A 26,395-nucleotide genomic window follows, 5' to 3' on the forward strand; every position below is an offset into this window, starting at 1 on the left:
CCGAGATCTCATGAACACTTATCACCAGATCCGGCAATAAGGCCATATATGTCTGAGTGACAGTCCGGATGGGTCTCAGTAGTGTCACTTCCAATACAGAGCCCTGCCCTGTGCAGTAGTGATAGCCCTCAAGTTTTCACAAGGCTAATCGCAGATATCACAGCGCACCTCAAAGGGAAAGATGCTCTGATGATACCCTATCGGGACAACTTCTTGATAATAGGGAAGAAATCTCCCTTACCGTCAAGATCAAGTCAGAATAGTGATGAAAACACTATAGATGTTGGCAGCTGGACCTCCAAAAAAAAAAAAAAAAATCCAAACTGGAACCAGCAATGATCTAGAAATTTTTGAAGTTAACAATGAACTCAGTGGAGCAGGAGCATCACCTCCCAGAGGAAGACAAGGAAGATAAAAAAGCCAGAGATAGCTCTGTGGAGGACCATGTTGATGTTGGGGTCCCTCACCTCCTGCATACCAACAGTGAAATGGGCCCAGTTCCACAAAAAGGAACTGTAAAGGTGTGTGTTGCAGAACAACGGGGAACTGCAGGGAAGGTTAGAGCAAAAGCTCTCCCTTCTGGACTCTGTACTCCAGTCGCTCAAGTGGTGGTAACAGTCCTCTCCGAGGGGAGTGCCCGGCGCACGCACGCACGCACGCACGCACGCACACACACACACACACACACACACACACACACACACACACACACACACACACACACACACACACACACACACACACACACACCCACCCTCCAAGGTGGTCACAACGGACACTAGTCCTTGGCGGTGAGGAGCCCACCTCGACACATATTTCCAGAATCCCTGGGCCCAGGAGGAAAAGAATCTATCCTCGAACGATTGAGAACTTCTAACAATCGAAAAAACTCCAGAGGAATTGTTACCACACTTAAAGTGGACACCACGTGAGAGTCCTATCAGGACAACTAAGCAGTGGTTGCATAGGTAAACCACCAGGGAGACACCCGTTCTTAGTCCTTGAGGCAGATAATCACCGGCCCTTTCAGACTGAAGGTGACGGCTCTTGTCAAAGGGCCTCCGCTAAACAGCTTGAGGCCGGGTCATGACTCCGGCAGAACACCAGTCCCTCTCATTATCGGCCCTGCATATCCGAGGTATAGACAACCTGAAGGCAGACTGTCTGAGCAGGAACCACTTGAGGCAAGGAAAATAGTACCAAAAAGAATCCGTTTTTCAACGGATAGGACACATGTGGGAAAATCCCAGTATAGATCTCTCTGCCTCAAAAAAGCCAACAGGAAGGTTCAGAAATTCTGCTCCCTAAGTCCAGCGGACAGACCATCGTCAGTAGACACCTTCAGGATAGAGTGGACATCAGGTCTCCTGTATGCCTTCCCTCCAATATGCCTCATACTAGCAGTTCTGAGGAAGATCAGAGAGGACAGAGCCAGAGTGATTTTGATAGCCTTTTTTTTTTTTTTTGGCCGATAAGGCCATGGTTCTATTGGCTGAGAGTAATGTCAGTGACAGAGGTCTAGGACCCTCTAACACAGCGTCCCTCAGAGATCTGGGCTGCAGTTGACAGCCTGAAATTTAAAAGGTCACTACTAGAGAAAAAGGGATTCTCAGTAGCGTTAATATCCACCTTACTCAGTAGCTGAAAACCAGTGACTACAAAAAATTTTTGTAGGAGGATATGTGAAAATCCTTATCTACCTCAAACCCAATACGGGAAGGGAAAGTCCCGATAGTGGCAATACTGAAATTTTCTGCAGAAAGGTTTAGGATTGGGGTTAGCTGTCAGTACCCTCAAAGTACACGTCTCACCCAGGCAGCCTTATTCAGCTGCGACCTGACAAACAATAGGTGGGTGGCCAGTGTACTAGAGCTGACTCTGTCTTCTACTCCTCCTCCTTGGGATCTAAATTTAGTCCTGTCATCTCTGACGGAGTCCGTTGGAGCCATTTAAAAACACAACATTAGATAGGGATTCTAACATTAAACAGCCTTATTAAAGGCGCTCGCGTCAGCCAGTAGGTTGAGGAGTTACTCGCATTATCAACAAGACCCTCCCTACACTCAGGCCATAAATGATAGAGTTGTGTTAAAAATTAGATCCAGCATACCTTCTCAAGGTGATATCAAAATTCCATAGGGCTCAGGAGATAACATTACTATCTATTTTGTCCTGACCCTAACGACCAGAAGGAGGAGAGGCTTCATGGCCTAGATATGAGGAGATGTCTCCTGCAGTATTTGGAGGTAACGAGACTTTGGAGAAAACAGGGGGCATTATTTGTCTCATTCCAAGGGGCAAGGAGGGGCCTTAAAAGCCTCTAGACAAACTATAGCTAGATGAGTGAGAAAGGTCATTATGCCAGCAGATAACAGTGCAGGCAGGGCTATTCCAGAAGGCCTAAAAGCCCACTCCACGAGGGCCGTGACGACTTCCCGGACGGAGAGAGCAGACGCTCCCATTTACCAATTCAGTAAAGCGGCCACTTGGTCCGCTCTGTCTACCTTTGTCAGACATAGGTTAGACCTATTTGCTACCTCTGATCTCATATTTGGGAAGAGTGTTACAAGCAGTGATCCCTCCCTAAGAGAACACAAATCTCTGTAACTCTCTCGTGGTGCCGTCATGTAGAATGGAAAAACACGGGTATTACATACCTGGTAATGTGTTTTTTCATGAGACATGACGGCACCCTTCTATTCCCTCCCTATTGATCACATCATTAGTTGGGTGCATTATTAGCATTATACACTCCCTTGGGTGTCAGAAATTTAGTAGTGTAAAGGATGTATTATTTATATGTACACAAACCTGCAGAGTTCCTCTCGTGCTCTGTAAAACAACTGATGCGGAGAGAGGAGCTGCCCCTTTTATCTTTAAGGTTTCCTGTCCTCATTGGGCGGATCCCCTCTCTCGTGGTGCCGTCATGTCTCATGAAAAAAGACATTACCAGGTATGTAATACCCGTGTTTTCTCCATCTCTCCCCAGTCTCATGATATTCCTGACTATTTGGCTGATTTTTCTGATGTATTCAGTGAGAGTAAGTCTGCGTCTTTGCCTCCTCATAGGAGTTATGACTGTGCAATTGAGTTAATGCCTGGGTATAAATTTCCCAAGGGTAGGCTTTTCAACTTATCGGTACCCGAACATGATGCTATGCGATCTTATATCAAGGAGTCATTGGAGAAGGGTCACATTAGACTATCCTCTTCACCTTTAGGTGCTGTTTTTTTTTTTTTTTTGTGGCTAAGAAAGATGGTTCATTAAGGCCATGTATTGACTATCGTTCCCTTAACAAAATCACTGTTAAATATCAGTACCCATTACCCCTGATTTCTGATTTATTTTCCAGACTTAAGTGCCTGTTGGTTTACCAAGCTTGACCTCAGGGGGGCCTATAATCTTATTCGCATCAACCACGGGGATGAATGGAAGACGGTGTTTAATACTCCGGAGGGACATTTTGAGTACCTGGTGATGCCTTTTGGGCTCACTAATGCCCCTTCTGTCTACCAGTCTTTTATGAACGATATTTTCCGGGACCTTGTGGATACGTTTTTGATCATTTATCTGGATGATATTTTGATTTTTCCAGTGATTGCAATTCTCATATGGAACATGTCCGGACTGTGTTTCTGATTTTTAGGGAAAATTCTCTGTATGTTAAGGGATCGAAGTGCCTCTTTGGTGTACAGAGGATTTAATTTTTGGGATTCATTTTGTCCCCGTCTGGTATTGAAATGGACCCGGCGAAGATACCAGGCCATTTATGATTGGGTTCAGCCCACTTCTTTGAAGGCTTTCCAGAAGTTTTTGGGTTTTGCTAATTTCTACCTTAAATTTATAAGTAATTTTTCTGGTATGGTTAAACCACTGACTGATTTGACCAAAAAGGGCGCTGATGTGGTGAATTGGTCTCCAGAGGCAGTTTCGGCATTTCAGGAGCTTAAGCGGAGATTCACTTCTGCTCCGGTTCTATGGCAACCTGATGCCTCACTCCCATTTCAGGTGGAGGTAGATGTTTCTGACATTGGTGCAGGAGCCGTTTTGTCCCAAAGAGATCCGGTGACTTCTAAGATGAATCCCTGTGCCTTCTTTTCTCGAAAATGCTCCCCATCTGAACGTAACTCTGATGTGGGGAATCCGGAATTGTTGGCCATGAAATGGGCATTTGAAGAGTGGAGACATTGTTTGGAGGGAGCTAGACATCAAGTTGTGGTCCTCACCGACCACAAGAACTTGATTTATCTTGAATCAGCCAAACGCTTGAATCCTAGACAGGCTAGGTGGGCCTTGTTTTTCATGCGTTTTAATTTTGTGGTCTGTTTTCTTCAGCGCACTAAGAATGTTAAGGCGGACGCCCTTTCTAGGAGTTTCTTTGCGGATTCTCTTGATGTGACCAAGCCTACTACCATTCTAAATGAGGGTGTAGTTCTTTCCGCCATCTCACCCGATTTGAGACGTGCCCTGGAGGAATTTCAGGAGGGCAAACCTGAAAGTTGCCCTATGGGAAAATTGTATGTCCCTGACCAGTGGAGGAAAAGAATGTCTGAAATTTATTGCTCCGCGTTGGCTGGTGAGTCGGTCTTTTTGGTGTCCTGCCTTATCTCGTGATGTCAGGAATTTTGTGCAGTCCTGTGGTACTTGTTCTCGATCTAAGCCCTGTTCTCATTCTAGTGGGTTGTTGATGCCCCTGTCAGTGCCCAGGAGGCCATGGACTCATATTTCAATGGATTTTATTTCTGATCTTCCTGTCTCTCAGAGAATGACTGTTATCTGGGTGATCTGTGATAGATTTTCTAAGATGATCCATCTTGTACCACTCCCAAAGTTGCCATCTTCTTCAGAGTTGGTGCCCTTGTTTTTACAACAGGTGGTTCGGTTGCACGGGATTCCTGAGAACATTGTGTTGGACAGAGGAGTCCAGTTTGTTTCCAGATTTTGGAGAGCTTTTTGTTCCAAACTGGGAATTCAGTTATCTTTCTCCTCTGCATTTCATCCTCAGACCAATGGGCAGACTGAGAGAACAAACCAGACTTTGGAATCCTATTTGAGATGTTTCATATCTGCTGATCAGGATGAATGGGTCTCATTTTTGCCCTTGGCCGAATTTGCGCTAAACAATAGGGCTAGCTAGTTCTGCCACTTTGATGTCGCCCTTTTTCTGTAACTTTGGGTTTCATCCTCAATTTTCTTCAGGGCAGGTGGAATCTTCGGCCTTCCCAAGTGTGGATTCTGTGATAGAGAGAATGCAGCATATTTGGGACCAAGTGGTGGATAAGTAGTCCCACTCTCAGGAAAAAGCCCAACGGTTTTCCAACCGGCATAGGACCATTGGTCCCCGGTTTAAAGTGGGTGATATGGTATGGTTGTCTTCAAAGAATATTCCAATGAAGGTTGCGTCTCCAAAATTCAAGCCAAGATTCTTTGGACCTTATAAGATTTTGGAAATCCTTAATCCCGTTTCTTTCCCTTTGGCTCTTCCAGTTACGTTTAAGATTCATAACGTGTTCCATAAATCCTTGTTGAAGAGCCAGTAGTTCTCATGGCGGCGCCTCCTGACCCTGTATTGGTTAAAGGTAATTTGGAGGATGAGGTAGAGAAAATATTGGATTCTCGTTTGGCTAGATGGAGACTCCAGTACTTGGTCAAATGGAGGGGTTATGGCCAGGAGAATAATTCTTGGGGGTCTGCTTCTGACATTCATGCCTAAAGATTGGCTTTTCACCGGGCCCATCCTGCCCATCAGCAGGTTTGAGATGTAGCTTGCCGGTTTACTGGCATGCAGCACGCTTTGAGGTATGCCTTAGTTGACACTGCTGCATTCTCCACCATATGTAGTGCAACAGGGTTTGTTTGTTTGTTTGGTGTGACAAACAGGCAGTGACCACAGGAAAGTTCACAGCAAAACGTGTTTAATGTCCAATCTCAGCACGCGGTATCCTCTGGATCGCAGCCAGGAAACCAGAGACAGTCCGTGGGCCGTTTCCGTGGGCAACTGCACCGCCGTGTATGCTGAAGGTGCCAGGCCTTTTGGCTCCACTTGGCCCTGTGTTGCCTCACACAGGTTGAGCTCTGCAAAGCCTTCTGTTCTTCCTGCTTGCAAGACCAAAACTGACACACCCCACCCCTTACTGCACGATTTTTGCAACACAACCTGTGGCTGGGGAAGGAAATGGACTGCCCCACTACCATCCTGTAGTCCAGTTCAAAAATCCAAGCCCATGGCAGGTTTTCTTAAATCCGCCTTTGACAAATAGCTTGCCCAAGATCCACACTTCTACTCTGCCTTTCATTCACAGCTATGCTTGTGACTGCAATGCACTCCCCCGGCCCCCAAATGCTTTGTCACACATCTTGGCGGACAAATGGCGATGCTCCCATATCACACTTATCACTGCGTCACAATGCGATGCACTGATCTAATGCCCTGCAGTGCAAAAGCATTTCAGAATATTAGATCATTGATCAGAGCAATGAAATGTGATGTCCCATCCTGGTGCAAGATAATAAAAAAAAAAAAAAATTAGTTTTAACCCCTTCCTGACATCCGACGTACTATCCCGTCCACGGTACCCGGGCCCGTATGACCGTGGACGGGATAGTACGTCGGGCCCTTTAATGCGATACCGCGACTAAAGTTAAAATTCCGACGCCATCTCACCTTAGAAAAGATGGCGTCGGCATCCCGGGCTGCGATCCCGCCCCCCCGGCATCCAGAGCGCTGTGATTGGCTGTTCAATTCTGAACAGCCAATCGCAGCGTTTCTCATTGTTTCAGCCAATCAGCTTGGCTGAAACAATGATGTCCTAGGCTGGGATCGAGTACCGATGTACTCGATCCTAGAGCTGGTGCCTGGCAACGCCAGGCACCGGCAAAAAGCACCCGGATTGGCGCGATCGCCGATCTGATCGATCTCGCCAATCGCAGTGCACAGCGGCGCTATATCGCTGCTGTGCCCTGCCAGTACCGGCCAGGATCGGTGCTATATTAGCACCGATCGTGCTGGAGCCTGATGCAGGCCCAACAGGGCCTGCAGGAGTTGGCTGGCGCGATCGATTAGATCGGCGATCGTGCCAACCACAGGGCACAGCTGCGGTCACCATGTGACCGCTCTGTGCCCTGCTGGTGACCTGGGCATGACCTGCCTAGTAATCGGAGCTGTGAGCTCCGATTCTAGGCAGTTGCCATGGTCACCAGGCAGATCAGGGATTGGTGGGATCGATGTAATCATTCGATCCCACCAATGACAGGTCACAGCAGCGATGTGACCACTCTGTGACTTGCCCCCTGACCTGCCTCTGACCTGTCTGACCTGTCTGCAGGGGTCCTCACTCTAGCTGAGGATTCCTGCAGAGAGGTCGGACGCAGCAACAGCTCCTGTGCTGGGTATTGTGGTGCCACAGCTTGTAGCATCACAATCCCTGCAGAAGAAAGAAGAAGAAGAAAGAAAACTTCAACTGTAAGTGTTAATTGATCCCTGATCCCCTGCCCAATCTATCTTCACCCCCCCAATCTATCTTCATCCCCCCTCCACCCCCCCTCTTACCCCCCTTCACCCCCCTTTTACCCCCCTCCACCCCACTTTTGCGCCACCTCCGTGCGCAGCCGGCGAGCGTTGATCGGTGACGCAGTTCACCGATCAACACTCGCGCTCGCTTTTTTTTCCTTAGCCCCCTTTGCGCCACTTCCGTTCACACATTCCGCAGCCGCAAAAGTTGGATAAGTGACACACGTCACTTATCCAAGCTTGTGCCTGCCGTTTTTCATTTTTTTCATCCCCCTTTGTGCCACCTAACTACAACCCTAACTGTTGATCCCTGCCCAATCTCTCTTCATCCACCCCAATCCCCCCATCCCCCTTCCCCCTATTTTTACCCCCCTCCACCCCACTTTTGCGCCACCTCCGTGCGCAGCTGCCGAGCGTTGATTGGTGACGCAGTTCACCGATCAACACTTGAGCTCGCCTTTTTTTCCTTAGCCCCCTTTGCGCCACTTCCGTACACACATCCTGCAGCCGCAAAAGTTGGATAAGTGACACACGTCACTTATCCAAGCTTGTGCCTGCCGCTTTTCATTTTTTTCACCCCCCTTTGTGCCACCTAACTACAACCCTAACTGTTGATCCCTGCCCAATCTCTCTTCATCCACCCCAATCCCCCCATCCCCCTTCCCCCTATTTTTACCCCCCTCCACCCCACTTTTGCGCCACCTCCGTGCGCAGCCGCCGAGCGTTGATTGGTGACGCAGTTCACCGATCAACACTTGAGCTCCCTTTTTTTCCTTAGCCCCTCCGTACACACATCCCGCAGCTGCGAAACTTGGATAAGTGACACAGTTCACTTATCAGAGTTTGCCGTTTTCCTTTTTTTTTTTTTTCCACCCCCCCCTTGCGCCACCCCGTGCGCACATCCAGCAGCCTAGTTTTGATAAGTGACACTTATCAGCTAGGGCCTGCTGTTTTAGACTTTTTTCCACAGCTTTTTCTTTACAGAAAGTTTACACCAATCACTCCCCCCCCCCCCCCCCTCACGTACACATACAGTTTTCAATAAAGTGTACACCCAAGCACCATATTTACACAAAAATGTCATCAAATTCATCCCAACAGCGCTATTCAGTGGAGGAGGCATATGCTTTACTTGCCTCCGAAACTGATAGCGATTTGGATGACGATCCGAATTTTCTTTATTTTTCGGATTCTTCATCCTCTTCTTCTTCCTCTTCCCCCTCCTCATCTTCCTCCTCGGGTCCTGCGGAACCGCCACGCAGACGCTCCAGGACAGAAGATGAGGCAGCGCCCACCATGCCCGCAGCTGACCCAGTGCTCCCCGTATGGACCTCGCCCCCCGAAAATACGAGCCACTGATTCCTGATTTTGTGGCAGAATCAGGAATCAAGTTTGACACCACCGGCCTCACAGAAATTGACTTTTTCAAAGTCTTTTTCTCTGAGGATTTTGTTAACCTCATGGTGGAGCAAACTAATTTGTACGCTCGTCAATTTTTGGAGCAAAACCCGCGTTCAACATTTTCAAACTGGTCTCCTGTAGACGCAGTTGAAATGACGCAGTTTTGGGGCCTGGTCCTCCATATGGGGATACTGAAGAAGCCGGAAATTCGGCAATATTGGAGTGTTGATATTTTATACAACACTCCAGTGTTCTGAATGGTCATGGCCCGGACGCGTTTTGAGGCCATCCACAAGTTTCTGCATTATACTGATAATGCAGAGTGTCCCGCACAAGATGACCCCAACTTTGACCGTCTGTTCAAAGTTCGGCCGGTCATCGAACACTTCAACAAAAAGTTTGCTGAAGTGTACGTGCCCCAAAGGGACATCTGCGTGGATGAGTCCTTTGTTCACTTCAAGGGAAGGCTGCGATTCCGTCAATACCTGCCCAGTAAGAGGGCCAGGTACGGAATCAAACTCTATAAGTTGTGTGAGAGTACCTCAGGGTACACCCACAAGTTTAGAGTTTACGAAGGGAAGGACACCCGGATTGAACCCCCTGAGTGTCCTCTTTTCCTGGGAGTGAGTGGGAAAATTGTGTGGGATTTGGTGCACCCACTGCTGGATAAAGGTTATCACCTCTACACTGATAACTTTTATACCAGCATCCCACTCTACAAATCCCTCTCTGAGCGACGTACCGCAGCCTGCGGTACTGTCCGAAAAAATCAGAGAGGCCTCCCGAAGACGCTACTTGGGCAGATGCTCCGAAAAGGTGAGAGCAGAGCCCAATGTAGCGACCACCTGCTGGTGGTCAAGTACAAGGACAAGAGAGATGTCCATCTCTTGACCACCATACACGGTGATGGCAGTACCCTCTGCACTGTACGGGGTACCTCTAAACAGGTCCTCAAACCGACGTGTAGTGGGGTACAACAAAAAAATGGGGGGAGTTGATCTCTCCGATCAACTCCTCCAACCGTACAATGCATTGAGGAAGGCCAAGGTGTGGTACAAAAAGCTGGCCTTGCACATCGTCCAAATGGCAATGCTCAACGCATTCCTGCTGTCACAATGTGCATGCCCCAGCGATACGGCGTACCTTCATTTCCAGGAGGTAGTGGTTAAGGCAATGATGTTTGGCGCTCAGGAAGGAGCGGGCCCCAGTACTTCAGGAACTGAAGGTGCTCGTATTGTCCCAGGTCAGCATTTTCCGGGGGTGGTCCCGCCAACCCCAAGAAAAGGTAAGCCGCAAAAAAGGTGTCGAGTGTGTTACAAAAAAGGAATACGCAGGGACACCATTTACCAGTGCGACACCTGCCCCGAAAAACCTGGCCTGTGCATGAAGGATTGCTTCAAATTGTACCACACCTCCATGCACTACTAATTTACATTAGATTAGTTGGGGGCACATCTAGATTTGTTCATTGGGGGTCTAGTATCCAAAATGATGTCATATGTGGGTTTTTTTTCCTGTTTAGGCACATTAGGGACTCTGCAAATGGAACATGACGCCAGCAGACCATCAAAGTCTGCATTCCAAAACAACACTACTTCCCTTTCGAGCCCCAACGTGTGCCTAAACAGTTTTTTCCCACATGTGGGGTACCAGAGTACCCAGGACAAATTGGACAACGACTTTTGGGGTCCAATTTCTCCTGTTACTCTTGGAAAAATTAAAAATTGTGGACTAAATGATCATTTATGTGGGAACAAAACAGGATTTTATATTTTCACGCCTGGGCATTATAATCTTTAGTGAAACACTTGGGGGTTCAAAGTGCTCACCACACATCTAGATAAGTTCCTTAGGGGTCTAGTTTCCAAAATGGGGTCACTTATGGGGGGTTTCTACAGTTTAGGAACATCAAGGGCTCTGCAAATGGAACATGACGCCCGCAGACCATTCCATCAAAGTCTGCTTTCCAAAACGTCATTACTTCCCTTTCGAGCCCTGACCGTGTGCCCAAACAGTAGTTTTCTCCCACATGTGGGGTATCAGGGTACTCAGGACAAATTGGACAACAACTTTTGGGGTCCAATTTCTCCTGTTACTCTTGGGAAAATTAAAAATTGGGGACTAAATGATCATTTATGTGGGAACAAAACAGGATTTTATATTTTCACGCCTGGGCATTATAATCTTTAGTGAAACACTTGGGGGTTCAAAGTGCTCACCACACATCTAGATAAGTTCCTTAGGGGGTCTAGTTTCCAAAATGGGGTCACTTATGGGGGGTTTCCACTGTTTAGGCACATCAGACGCTCGTCAAACGTGACATGGCGTCCGATCTCAATTCCAGCCAATTTTAGGTTGAAAAAGTCAAACGGGGCTCCTTCCCTTCTGAGCCCTACCATGTGCCTAAACAGTGGTTCCCCCCCACATATTGGGTATCAGCGTACTCAGGACAAATTTGACAACAACCTTTGGAGTCCAATTTCTCCTGTTACCCTTGGGAAAACAAAATATTGGGGACTAAATTATCATGTTTGTGGAAAAAATATGATTTTTTATTTTCACGCCCGGGTGTTATAAACTTCTGTGAAGCCCTTGGGGGTTCAAAGTGGTTACCACACATCTAGATAAGTTCCTTAGGGGGTCTAGTTTCCAAAATGGGGTCACTTGTGGGGGGATTCCACTGTTTAGGCACATCAGACACTCGTCAAACGCGACATGGCGTCCGATCTCAATTGCAGCCAATTTTAGGTTGAAAAAGTCAAACGGGGCTCCTTCCCTTCTGAGCCCTGCCTTCTGCCCAAACAGTGGTTCCCCCCCATATATTGGGTATCAGCGTACTCAGGACAAATTTGACAACAACTTTTGGGGTCCAATTTCTCCTGTTACCCTTGGGAAAATAAAAAAATTGTTGCTAAAATATTATTTTTGTGACTAAAAAGTTAAATGTTCATTTTTTCCTTCCACGTTGCTTCTGCTCCTTTGAAGCACCTGAAGGGTTAATAATCTTCCTGAATGTAGTTTTGAGTAGCTTCAGGGGTGCAGTTTTTAGAATGGTGTCACTTTTGGGTATTTTCTGCCATATAGACCCCTCAAAGTGACTTCAAATGTGAGGTGGTCCCTAAAAAAAATGGTTTTGTAAGTTTTGTTGTAAAAATCAGAAATCGCTTGTCAAATTTTAACCCTTATAACTTCCTAACAAAAAAAAATGTTTCCCAAATTGTGCTGATGTAAAGTAGACATGTGGGAAATGTTATTTAGTAACTATTTTGTGTCACATATTTCTGTTTTAAGGGCATACAAATTCAAAGTTTGAAAATTGCAAAATTTTCAAAATTTTTGCCATATTTCTGTTTTTTTCATAAATAAACGCAAGTTATAGCGAAAATTTTTTACCACTAAAGTGAAGTACAATATGTCACGAGAAAACATTCTCAGAATCGCCTAGATCCGTTGAAGCGTTCCAGAGTTATAACCTCATAAAGGGACAGTGGTCAGAATTGTAAAAATTGGCCTGGTCATGAACGTGCAAACCACCCTTGGGGGTGAAGGGGTTAAAAATTGTAAAAGTAAAAAAACAAATAAATATGAATCCATTAAATACATATATTTGTGTAAAAACAAGAAATACAAAGTACACATATATTTAGTATCTCCTTGTCCGGAACGACCTGACCTATAAAACTGCCCCACTATGTAACCCATTTAGTGAACACTGTAAAAAATAAAAATAAATACAAAATAAATGTGGGAAAAAAAATATTCTTAATCATACCGTGAAACAAAAAGTCTAATGGAAATAAAAATTTCTGAAAAAGTAATTTTGTCTTGCAAAAAAAAACTAAAACAAGCCACCATACACCTCTAACAGCTGAGAAAGAGCCATAGCTCATATTTTTTTTTTTTTAACAGAATTGTTTGTTTAAAAAATGGCAAAATATAGCAATGTGGTATCACTGTAATCTTACTGACCCGAAGAATAAATCTGTCTGATAACTTTAGCTACACGGTAAATAGCAAATGACAATTCCTCGCTTACTGATTTTTGTTTATTCTGCCTCCCAAAAATCGGAATAGAAAGCTATCAAAAAATGTCATGTGTCCAAAAATAATACCAATAAAAACATCAACTCGTCTCTCAAAAACAGAAAAAGCCCTCACATGACTGTGGGCAGACATTGAAAAGTTAAGGCTCTCAAAATATAACAATGCAAAAACTTTGTTTTGCAAAAAAAAGACAGCCAAACATAAAAAAAATCCTTACATTTCTGTCATTACTTTATCTGCAACGACCCACAGAATAATGTCGTCTAATCACTTATACTGCACAATTAACGGTGTAAAAAATAAATAAATAAACATTTCTTCACCTGCTGTTTTGTTCATTCTGTCTCACAAACATCGCAATAAGGCTCGGCTAATTTTTATCCTGCGCTCTACGCTTAGCGCTTACACTGGTGTTTCAGTGTAAATCTCTGAAATATGTGATTCAGACAGAACCTCCGGCAGAAGATCCCCTATAATGATGCAGATGGAGGCACTGTGGACACCGTCTGACCTCTGATCCAGCGATTGCCGTCATTTTAAGTGTGCATAAAAGTGCTGTCGGCCACAGTTTTGTGCACCTCTGAAAAGGACAGTACTGAACAGAGGCCAGATGGAGTCCAGAAAAACTTCTGCCTCATTATAGTGAAAGGATCACTCAGCGTTTGATCTGAATCGCATAGTTTGGAGATTCAGATGTAAACCCTGATGTAAGTACTCAGCGTAGAGCGCCAGATAAATGTGATCCCAAACGTTATGTATAATGTTCCTATTAAAGGGAATCTGTCACCCTATTTTTTGCCTATCAGCTGCCGGCCCCGACATCGGGCTTATTTACAGCATTTTGTAGTGCTGTAGATAAGCCCCTGACGTAACCTGAAAGATAAGAAAAAGGAGTTATATTATACTCACCCATGGGCGGTCCGGGTCCGGTCTTGGTCCGGTGGGTGTCACGGTCCGGTCCGGCGTCTCCCATCTTCTAACGGTGACGTCTTCTTTGCTGCCTGTCGTGGCTCCTGCGCAGGCGCACTGCTCTGCCCTGTTGAGGGCAGGGCAGAATACTGCAGTGCGCAGGCGCCGGACCTCTCCCTGCACCTGCACACTGCAGGACTCTTCTCTGCCCTCAGTAGGGCAGAGCAGTGTGCCTGCGCAGGAGCCGCGACGGGAAGGAAAGAAGAGGACGTCATCGTTAGAAGAAGGGAGGCGCCGGACCGGACCGCGACACCCATCTGACCAAAAACCGGACCCGGACCGCTCCTGGGTGAGTATAATATAACTCCTTTTTCTTATCTTTCAGGTTACATTGGGGGCTTATCTACAACATTACAGAATGCTGTAGATAAGCCCCTGGTGTCGGCGCCGGCAGCCGATAGGTGAAAAATAGGGTGACAGATTCCCTTTTAAAAGCTTCAACTCAATCCATAAAAAGCAAGTCTCCATCAAACCATTCTAGGATAAATTGTTCTGAATGAGTCAAATAGTGCTCCTTCCGTTCAGAGTCTTGCTTTGTGGCTAAGTAGAACTGTAATATGAGGCTAAAACAAAATTATGGCAAAAATGTAATTATTTCTTTACTGTCCAATGGGATAAAATTCTGTTACCCACCTGTGGTGTCAATATGATCATTTCACCTCAAAGTGAATTTATTGGTGAGTGTAGTTTTATAAAATCAGGTCTGATATGGGGGGTTCTGCTGCTATGGCATCTCAGGCACTTTGCCAGTGTGACATGGCAACCGCAAAAAAGGGATAATAGGAAAAACTTATGCCAAAGCAACATTTTAGTAGAAAAATTTTACTGTTAATTCTCTCCTGTTACCCTTGTGAAAATGAAAAATTTGGGACTGAAGCAACAATATTTTTCATTTTCATGGCTCAACGTTTTAAAATTTTGTGAATCACTTGCGGGTCCAAGGTTCTCACTGCACATCTAAATATGCTCCTTAGCTCCTTGAGGGGATGTAGTTTCCAAAATGGGGTCACTTGTGGGTAGTTTCCACTGTTTAGGAACATTAGGGGCTCTGCAAATGCAATATGGCATCTGCTCTCTGTTCCAGCCAATTTTGCACTCCAGAATCAAATTTGCACTACTTCCCTTCCGAGCCCTGCCATGCGACCAAACAGTATTCCACCACATATGGGGTATCGGCGTACTCAGGAGAAATTGGACAAAAAGTTGTGCAATCCCTTTTTCTTCTGTTACCCTTATGAAAATGAATGATTTGGACCTAAAGTAATATTTTTGTGGGAAAAATTTAAATGTTAATTTTTTCTTTTCACATTACTTTAACTCCTCTAAAGCGCCTAAAAGGTTAGTAAACTTCTTAAATGTGGTTTTGAGCACTTTGAGAGGTGCAGTTTTTAAAATTGTCACTTTTGGGTATTTTCTATCATATAAACCCTTCAAAGTCACTTCGAATTTGATCCCTAAAAATAGTTTTGTAGTCACGCAGTTAAATCAGCATGTGTTCAGTGAACTGTGCGGATTTACCGCATCTAATAAATGGCTATGGGTGAGACTACGCATTGCAGACTAACATCTCTGCTGCAGATAAGCTGTCGATTGTAAACCCGCACCCCGGGTGTGCATATAAATGTACAGTGGGTGTGGGATTTCAATAAATCCCTTCCACTGTGCTTCTAATGTAGAACGCAGCGTTTCTGACGCAACGCAGGTGAAACTGCATCCAAAATGTTGCTCTTTCTGATCGTGGGCACGTACCCTTATTGGATTGCAAACCCTGACGTCCAATGAAAGATTTTGCCTGCTCTACGGCATTTGTGTGTTTAGATATTACTTGGATATGCATCATGAATCAGTAGTTCTCTTGGAGCCTAAATTGTAAAAACTAGTGCAAACAATAAAATGGGAAGTTTTTTCTTTTTATCCCAACTGTACTGTTAAACTGCAGGCATATTGGGTCTACAGTATACCATCTTAAATTGATTGTCTCATCTAAAGCACCTTTGTTTTTCAATTTAAAAAAAAAAGTACGTATTGCTGGTTTGAGGCTGACCGATTTATTTAGAGACGTGGGTGGGCAGTCTCAGACTTGTGAATTTTCTAAATCTCACTTAACAAAAGAGGTTCCTAATGTGCCCCTAAGGCCACATTCATGAGTATTTGATTATTATTTTAAGCTCCATATTTGTAAGCCAAAACCAGGAGTGGAACATTATAATAGAAACACGTCACCAATTCTGCATTTTTCACCCACACCTGGTTTTGATTTACAAATACTGAACGTGTGAATGTGACCTTATGGACCCGATTTTCTAGCAGAAGTGGTCTAAACTTGGTGGGTTCCTGATATGTAGAGCAGGATCTCGCAACCCTCTATCGTCTTCTTTGCTGTGGAAGGGCAAGATCTCTTGAGATCATGCTCATCACACTAACCCAGCCATCCTGCATATTTTATTAGGCTATTACCAAAGTTCTGGGTTAGTGCAAAAAACGAGACCTCAGGAAATCTCACCCTTTCCCATCGAAGAGGGACACCGAAGGTTGTGAGATCCTGCTCTTTCCCTAATCTCACAATTTGGAACTTAAAACCGGACTTTTGCTCTTTTGCTGAGGCGTGATAACATGCTAAGTGGGCCGACTAGTCTGGGGACACTAACACCCCCTCGATTAGTCACAGCTCTCATTTACAGTACATACCATAAACAGACTTTAGAAATACTTTTTCTAAGGGTCGGTTTGTGTGTAATGTAATAAAGGGACTGTTAGGCAGGATATTTAGCTATGTAGACACAACTCCTGGTAGTTCTGGTGGCACAGAGGTCCTGACAGGTTCCTTTTTAACAAGGACCCAAAAATTAGGATTAAGAAAACAAAGATTAAAGGGAAGCCAGGGCTCGTTGCTTAGGGCCCAAAGCAGGGAAAATTTACAGATTTGACCAAAATCCAGTTCTGTTTGTAGTTGCAGTTCCATAATATCCATAAGCTGTAACATGGCATATAGAAACGGTTTACCCTGGCTTTTTCAGTTGATCTAATTTTATAGAACTGCATGTTTTCTCCTACAATTTTTTATTACATCTTCAGCATTAAATGATGTGCTAATTAAAAGGTCTTTGAAAACATTTTGTTACGACCCATTCAAAGAAAATGGTGCCCTTTTATTTTTTTTTTCTCGAAAGAATAGTTATAGAACTATATTAACACTTTCATTATGTTGCTTCCTTACAAATATCTACTACCTGGAAAGCGACATAATGTGTCACCTGTGTGGTCTAGATTTGTGGCCTGCTTTCTCGTTCTGTGCGTTGTTAATGTGCTTTCTGTGAGGCCATTATGGATTGTTCTCACGTTGGCTTCTTGAGTCACACTTCTTGCTGTTTCAGGTTAAAATTAAGTACCGTAAATATGGAAGCTTGCGGCTCCATTTATCAATTAGCCTGCTGCTTTTGGACAAAGAAGCCACTCATTTTTCCCCTCTTGTTCTTTGTAATATATAGTCAACATGTCTTTGAAATACTGTATATTTTTATTCTTATGTGTTTTATGGATTCTGAAAGACCATTTACCTCAATTTTCCTTGCATAACCTATGCAAGGTATATTAAAATCATTCAGCACTTTTACCAAATACTATGATTGTGTAGCCATTGATTTTTGGGAATATATAATATCAGGACGACACATGAGGGCACGAAGGTTGTAGGCAAAGTTTATCTGGGCAGATTTTGGGATTTCGTTTGAAGAGGGTAAAAGTGTGAAAGGCACTCTTTCCGCTACTTGGCATTATTTGAGTAATTTAAAGGCACCGGGAACATTTTTCACAAGGCTGTAGGTATTTTGTGCTGCAATGGTCCATATGTGCTATTCATACAATTTTATCTTTATTTGTACATACTCTGGTTGATCCTTAAATGAAACCTGGTATGTCAATAAAAGCCTGGATGCCGGGAGGAAATTAACTTTATTCCTCCCAACAGCCTTGAGCCTTCACATAGGTGCGGCTTCAGTCATCGCTCAGTACAGTGAGCAGCGACTATAACTGTCAGTCAGTGCCTGGGGTGTGGTTTCAGCTGCCGTTCACTACTTATTGAGCAGCGACTGAAGTCACGCCTCTACAACTGAAAGCCCAATGCAGCCAGTAGGAACACAGTTCATTTCTTCCGGGCAGCCTGCCTTCAGCTTCAGAATGCTCTTAACTAGCCATCAGCTGTACACTATAGCTAACAACTTGCTGCATAAGCAAAGATCACCTTTGGCACTGACCATGGTTGTTAAACCCCTTAGATGCTGCTGTCAATAGTGACTACATCATCTAAATGGTTGACTGAGTGTGGAGGCTCCCTCTTTAACCCCATCGACATTTTGAAATTATTATGTGGTCCTTATGATTGCCATTGCAATTCATGGCCAAATAACTGCCTGAGTCTGCCAGGTATAGTGATCTGTTCAGAAGTTAGAAACATTTAGGTGGTAACATACATAGTGATATAGTTAGCAAGGCCAAAAAAAAGACATTTGTCCATACAGTTCAGCCTATAATCCCTCAGAATAAATCCCCAGATCTACGTCCTTCTAAATAACCTAATAACTGTAAGATACAATATTGTTTTGCTCCAGGAAGACATTCAGGCCTCTCTTTAACCCCTTGACTGAGTTCGCCATCACCACCTCAGGCAAGGAGTTCCAGATTCTCACTTCCCTAACAGTAAAGAATCCTCTTTTGTGTTGGTGGAAAAACCTGCTCTCCTCCAGACGCAGAGAATGCCCCCTTGTGACCGTCACCTTCCTTGGTATAAACAGATCCTCAGAGAGATATTTGTATTGTCCCTTTATGTACTTATACATGGTTATAACTTCGCCCCTCAGTCGTTTTTTTTTCTAGACTAAATAATCCTAATTTGCTAATCTCTCTGGGTATTGTAGTTCCTCCATCCCTTTACTAATTTTGTTGCCCTCCTTTGTACTTGCTCTAGTTCCATTATATCCTTCCTGAGCACCGATGCGCAAAACTGTACACAGTAGTCTATGTGCGGTCTAAGGGTGGTTTCACATTTGCGTTTAAGGCCGCAACGTCGGCCTGCGTACAGCCGCCGCTAAGCCCCACCCCCTGCCGTGCCTCCGCCAGTAGCTCCACCTACGGACGCATGACGCTGCATGCGTCCCCTATCTTTAGCACTGGGTACGCAAGCCGTGCGCAGGTATGCGTTTGGCGGCGCATGCATCCTTTTGACGCTGCGCCGAGCGCACCAAATTGCAACCTGTTGCGTTTGGCGCTGGTCGGCGCAGCGTCAAAAGGACGCATGCGCCGCCAAACGCATACCTGCGCACGGCCTGCGTCCCCAGTGCTAAAGATAGGGGACGCATGCAGCGTCATGCGTCCGTAGGCGGAGGCACGGCAGGGGCGGGGCTTAGCGGCGGCCTGCACAGGCCGACGCTGCGGCCTTAAACGCAAATGTGAAACCACCCTAACCAAGGATTTGTACAGAGGCAGTATAATTCTCTCATCATGTTTATCCAGAACTCTTTTAATGCACCCCATGATCCTGTTTGCCTTGGCAGCCACTGCCTGGCACTAGTAGCTCCAGGTAAGTTTATCATTAGCTAGGATCCCCAAGTCCTTCTCCATGTCAGACTTGGGGTGGTTTTACACTTGCCGCACTTTTTGCGGCCTGTTTTTGCAGGCCGTATCGCCGCGTTTTTTGTGGTGTATCGCAATAACGGGCTACAAAAAATGTTTGCGGATCGCCGTTTTTTCTCCTTTCCAATACTATGGAAATAGTATTGGAGAAAAAACTCTGACGGCGCTCAGCAAAAATAAACTTACGGTTTGTTTTTGCGGCCCCATTGATTTAAATGGGCACCGTGTCCGTACGCCATGAAAAATATCGCGCAAGCTCGTTATTTTTCATGGCCGTACAACACACGGCGCACCATTGAATTTTTGCGGTCCGATTTTGCAGCCTCATATAAAGCTATTGGGGCCGCAAAATTGGCCCGCAAAAGTACGGTAAGTGTAAAACCTCCCTTACCCAGTGGTTTCCCGTTCATTGTGTAATGGTGATATTGATTCCTTCTTCCCATGTGTATAACCTTACATTTAACATTGTTAAACCCCATCTGCCACCTTTCGGCCCAGGTTTCCAACTTATCCAGATCCATCTGTAGCAGAATACTATCTTCTCTTGTATTGACTGCTTTGTACAGTTTTGCATCATCTACAAATATCGATATTTTACTGTGTAAACCTTTTACCAGATCATTAATAAATATGTTGAAGAGAATAGGTCCCAACACCGACCCCTGCGGTACCCCACTGGTCACAGCAACCCAGTTAGAGAATATACCATTTATAACCACCCTCTGCTTTCTATCACTTAGGCCTGTTTCACACTTCCGTTTTTTCAAATCCGTCAAAATCCGTTGGTTTCCGTAAAAAAACGGATCCGCCATTTTTTGCAGGATCCGTTTTTTTTGTCCCATAGACTTCCATTAGTGGTTACCGCGGATCCGTCAAAAAAACGGATCCGTTTTTTTAAAAACGGATCCGTTTGCATCAGTTTCCGTCAAAAAAACGGAAACGGATCCGTTTGGCGGACACAAAAACGGAAGTGTGAAACAGGCCTAAGCCAGTTACTTACCCATTTACACACATTTTCCCCCAGACCCAGCATTCTCATTTTGTGTACCAACCTCTTGTGTGGCATGGTATCAAAGCTTTGGAAAAATCAACTTATACTATGTCCAATGACTCACCTTGGTCCAGTCTATAGCTTACCTCTTCATAAAAACTGATTAGATTGGTTTGACAGGAGCGATTCCTCATAAACCCGTGTTGATATGGCGTTAAACAGTTATTCTCATTGAGATAATCCAGAATAACATCCCTCAGAAACCCTTCAAATATTTTACCAACAATAGAGGTAAGACTTACTGGCCTATAATTTCCAGGTTCACTTTTAGAGCCCTTTTTGAATATTGGTACCAACGGGGTCTGTTTCACAGGACTGGCGCATAGCAAATGTAGTACTTGCTATGCGCCAGTCCTGTGAAACAGACCCCGTTGCTATAGAGTCCCTAAATATAAGAAATAATGGTTTGTCTATTACATTACTTAGTACTCGTGGGTGTATGTCGTCTGGACCCGGAGATTTATCTATTTTAATCTTATTTAGCTGGTTTCGCACCTCTTCTTGGGTTAGATTGGTGACCCTTAATATAATAATAATAATTTTGTTTCTATAGTGCCAACATATTTCACAGCACATTACATTATAGAGGGGACTTGTACAGACAACAGACATTACATCATAACAATAAAAACATAGATCAAAACAGAAACCAAGAGGAATGAGGGCCCTGCTCGCAAACTAATCTAGAAGGAAAAAGCGGAGACACGAAAGGTGGATGGTAACAATTGCTTTTATTGTACGGACCAGCCATAGTGTAAGAATTGGGAACCCTGGTTATGGTAAAAATTTTGAATGGGCCACACAGGGATATTTAGGTTAATGTGTTAGGCCAGTCTGAAAAAATGCATTTTCAGGGCACGCTTAAAACTGTGGGGATTGGGAATTAATCGTATTAACCTGGGTAGTGCATTTCAAAGAATTGGCGCAGCACGTGAAACATCTTGGAGATGGGAGTAGGAGGTTCTGACTATTGAGGATGTTAACCTCATGTCATTTAGCAGAACAGAGGGCACAGGTAGGGTGGTAGCCTGAGACGAGGGATGAGATGTAGAGTGGTGCTGAGCTATGGAGTGCTTTGTGGGTGAGGGTAATAAGTTTATACTGAATTCTGGAGTGGATGGGTAACCAGTGTAAGGACTGGCACAAGGTAGAGGCATCGGTATAACGATTGGTGAGGAATATGATCCTAGCTGCAGCATTCAGGACAGATTGGAGAGGGGGAGAGTTAGGTGAGAGGGAGACCGATTAGTAGAGAGTTACAATAGTCCAGACAAGAATGAATAAGGGCAACAGTAAGAGTTTTTGCAGAGGCGAAAGTAAGTAAGGGTCGAATTCTAGCACTGTTTTTGAGGTGCAGACAGCAAGAGCGAGCCAGTGATCGGATGTGGGGGGTGAATGAAAGCTCGGAATCAAGTATGACCCCAAGACAGCGCGCATGTTGCTGGGGAGTAATGGTGGAACCACACAAGGAAATGGCAAAGTCGGGCATAGGTAGGTTAGTAGAGGGAGGAAACACGAGGAGTTCAGTTTTTGACAGGTTTAGTTTCAGATAGAGGGAGGACATGATGTCAGAGACAGTGTTAAGACAATCACTGGTGTTTTCTTCTGATATCACGCCTGCCTTTTTGGAAGTGTATAATTGGGTGTCATCAGCATAGAGATGGTACTGGAACCCAAATCTACTGATTGCTTGACCAATAGGGGCAGTATACAAAGAGAAGAGAAGTGGGCCTAGAACTGATCCTTGAGGGACCCCAACTGTAAGGGGAAGATGAGAGGAGGAGGAGCCAGCAAAAGATACAGTAAAGGAGCGGTCAGAGATAGGAAGAGGACCAGGAGAGAATGGTGTCCTTGAGGCCGTTGGAGCAGAGCATAGTGAGGAGCAGCTGATGAACCACAGTGTTGAATGCTGCTGAGATCCAAGAGAATTATCATTTTGTAGTGACCATTAGATTTAGCTGTTAGAAGAGCATTAGAGACTTTAATGAGGGCAGTTTCAGTAGAGTGTAGAGAGCGGAAACCGGATTGTAAAGGGTTGAGAAGAGTTATCTGAGAGATAGCGGATAAGACGGGAGTGAACCAGGTGTTCCAGGAGTTTAGAGATGAAGGGAAGATTAGAGACAGGTCTATAGTTAGCGGCACAGTTTTGGTCGAGGAATGGTTTTTTAAGTAATGGCTGTATGACGGCATGCTTTTAAAGGGAAGGTGCCGTGTTTTTTCATAATTATCTAAAAAAGAAAAATAGTATAAAAAAATATTGTCCCCTAAGCTTGACTCAGTGGTGTTTTGTTTTTGTTTTTTTTAAATTAATGCAGCCACTGGGGGCTGCCATCTTACCTTTCTGGCTGCTGAACAACACTTTCCATGCTCATTTACGGCAGTCCCTGGGCATAAGACTGACTGCTGAGCTATGTATCTAATCCTATCCTGTGTGATAGACTGCTGAGCCGTGTATCTAATCCTATCCTGTGTGATAGTCTGCTGAGCCGTGTATCTAATCCTATCCTGTGTGATACTGCCTGCTGAGCCGTGTATCTAATCCTAACCTGTGTGATACTGACTGCTGAGCCGTGTATCTAATCCTATCCCGTGTGATACTGCTCTCCTGAAATACTCTGTGCTGCTGTTACCCTGCTGGTTTTATGTGTGATCTACATCGTGGTATTGTGTATGATCTATATGGCGGCATTATGTGTGAACTATATGGCGGTATTATGTGAGAACACTATGGCAGTATTATCTACTAAAAGGGGACCCATTCTAGGGTGGTTCTGGCTGAGCACCTGCACATGGGTCAGGGGTAATAGGTGCATTCAGGGGAGGGCTGGTGAGGCAGCTGAAGAGAGGGGTCTTATTTTTATCGTTATTGTATGGCTACATTTCCCCCCAGCCTGCTTCCCAGCGTCACCCCGCACTGCGCCTGTTGCTTCGCTTTCACACATCACCAGGACAGGATCTGAGGAGGGGAATGGGGTCTTTGCATGCAAAGTCTGGATCAGAACAGGCCATCAATCAGCAGAAATGTTTCCTGGATTTCTGTGGTGCTGTCACCCTGCTCCTCCCCCATATATCTCCCTCTGTGCCCCCCCTAGACCAGTACACTGCTCTCCTGAAATACTCTGTTCTACTGTCACCCTGCTCCTTCCACCTTATATCTCCCTCTGTGCCCCATAAACCAGCACACTGCTCTCCTGAAATACTCTGTGCTGCTGTCACCATGCTCCTCCCCCATATATCTCCCTCTGTGACCCCCATAGACCAGCACACTGCTCTCCTGAAATACTCTGTGCTACTGTCACCCTGCTCCTCCCCCATATATCTCCCTCTGTGACCCCATAGACCAGCACACTGCTCTCCTGAAATACTCTGTGCTGCTGTCACCCTGCTCCCAGAATCCTTGCTGCCTGCCATCCTCGGTGACCAAAGACCCCATTCCTCTTCTCAGATCCCGTCCTGGCGATGTGTGAAAGCGAGGCGACAGGGGCCTGATATATGGTGGAAGGAGCAGCGCGACAGCAGCAGTATTTCAGGAGAGCAGTGTGCTGGTCTATGGGGGGCACCCTGTCCGGTGCCAGGGATTGTACATAGAGCGCTGTGTTTTATACACATGGATGGACCGTCGTCTTGTCTGCTCCACAGAAATCCAGGATTGTAAAAGCTAAGGAAAAAAAAAGGGCGCAATAGGGTCTTATCTGGGTGGTGAATCAAATAAATGTAGGAAATCCACTCACCTGATTTAGGAGAAATAAAGGCATAGGAACCAAATGTCAGTCTGCTGCACGTCCGAAGGTCCACTCTGTGACCGCCAATATGAATCCTTATGGATAAAAAAAGTTTCTCGGACTTACTGTGCGCTACTAGACAAAGTTCAATTCAACGCTGCATGTGAAGTTTAACTGTTTAATTCCCAACGCGTTTCAAAGTATAAAACTTCTTCTTCAGGGGATGACATGAAGTGAACGGATACAACCACCTCCAGTTAAATACATACATTATTTGAAATTTGGCGCGTTGAATTGAACTTTGTCTAGTAGTGCACAGTAAGTCCGAGAAAGTTTTTTTATCCATAAGGATTCACAGAAATCCAGGAAACATTTCTGCTGATTGATGGCCTGTTCTGATCCAGACTTTACATGCAAAGACAGTCAGTAACTTTGCAGGCCCCATCAAAATGGCTGCTCACTGTGTTCCTAAATGTCATCCTCTCTTTTCCCTTAGCAAACACCCAGAAGGGGAGGAGAGGAGTGACATCACACCCATCTCAGCAGATTCTGCCCATAATTACTGCAGGGCAGTAATGTGAGCTAGTTGTACACTAGGTTTTTGTGCCAAATTTCAGTAGCTGCTCCCCCTAGTGTTAACAAGTGGAAATGCCAAACTTTTTAAAATTATTTCATATTTTACAAAATTAAAAACAAATGATAATATTTTTTAAGAAAATGTAAACATTAATTCTTTACATTTTTTAAATTGCTGAAAAAAAAATTTGTGGATGGCACCTTCCCTTTAAATGAGGAAGGAAAGATACTGGAAGAGAGAGAGGTTGAATATTTTTGTTAGGTGAGTGGTGACAGCAGGGGAAAAGGACTAGAGATGTGATTGAATGGGGTCACTGGTGCAATTAGTAGGGCGAGAAGATGCAAGGAACCTGATTACTTCTGTTACTGGTTCAAAATCATAGAGTGTGCTAGATGCAGTGGGGGAGAGTCTTCTTTGTCTCTCGGCATTTCACCTAGCATTTCATTTTCCACCGTGAATACCGTGGAGCAGAAGGTATTTAATATTAGATGTTTCCTTGTCGTCTACAACCATACTTTCCTCACAATTTTTTAAAGGGCCTACACTTTCACTTTTGTTTCTTTTACCATTGATATAGTTGAAGAACAGTTTGGGATTAGTTTTAATCTCCTTAGCAATGTGCTTCTCTGTTTCCTTTTTGGCAGCTTTAATTAGTTTTTTAGATAAAGTTTTTTTCTTCCTATAGTTTTTTAGAGTTTCAACAGTGCCAAATAATTAAAAAAAAAAATTTTCACTCCTGTCATGTCACTTTCATTAATTCCTGAAAAAGCATTTGAAGGGTTAATAAACTACCTGACAGCAATGTTGAATATATTAAGGAGTGCTGTTTTTAAAATGCTATCCCATTTGGGGGGGGTTTCCAATATATAGGACCCCCAAGGTCACTTCAACACTGAATAGGTCCCTAAAAATTTTTTTTTTTTTGTAAAATTACTTGAAAAAATGAAAATACTACTACATTTTTAAACCTTCAAATATGCTAACAAAATAAAAGAACATTTCACAAATGGTGCTGATGTAAAGCAGACGAGGGAAATGTGATTTATTAATATTTTACGTGGTATGAATGGATTAAAGGGATAATCAGGCAAAGTTTGAAAATTGCAAATATTTTGACATTTGAAAAATTTCTATTTTTTATAAATGAATACAAAACAATAATCTTTATTTTTATATAGCGCTAACATATAACAACCTAATTTTACCATTATCAAAAAATATAATGTCACGAAAAAACAGTCTCAATTACTGGGATTTGTTGAAACATTCAAGATTAATTACCATATAAAGTGACAGTGGTCAGATTTCAAGAATTGGGCCTGGTCACTAAGGGTTTCGTAAGGTAGCCAGATTACCTCTATCCATTTCTATATCGCATTAAGCTGACCGTTTTTTTTTTTGTTTTTTTTTGTTTTTTTTATTTCTTGGGAAGTGGATAAAGTATTTGCCTTACTTCACAAAGTATAAATTGGTGGTTTCGTATAAATGGATA

General features: G+C 44.3%; 1 protein-coding gene across 1 annotated transcript in view; it reads left to right on the forward strand.

Moving 5' to 3' along the window:
• The window catches only part of NDUFAF4 (NADH:ubiquinone oxidoreductase complex assembly factor 4), a 41,048-nt gene that overhangs the window by 14,040 nt on the left and 613 nt on the right, over window positions 1-26,395 (forward strand). The gene's annotated exons all lie outside the window — the stretch shown is intronic.

This window comes from Dendrobates tinctorius, unplaced genomic scaffold, assembly GCF_039654945.1.
Source record: "Dendrobates tinctorius isolate UK_male_01 unplaced genomic scaffold, ASM3965494v1 ptg000111l, whole genome shotgun sequence".
NCBI classification, from domain to species: Eukaryota; Metazoa; Chordata; class Amphibia; order Anura; family Dendrobatidae; genus Dendrobates; species Dendrobates tinctorius.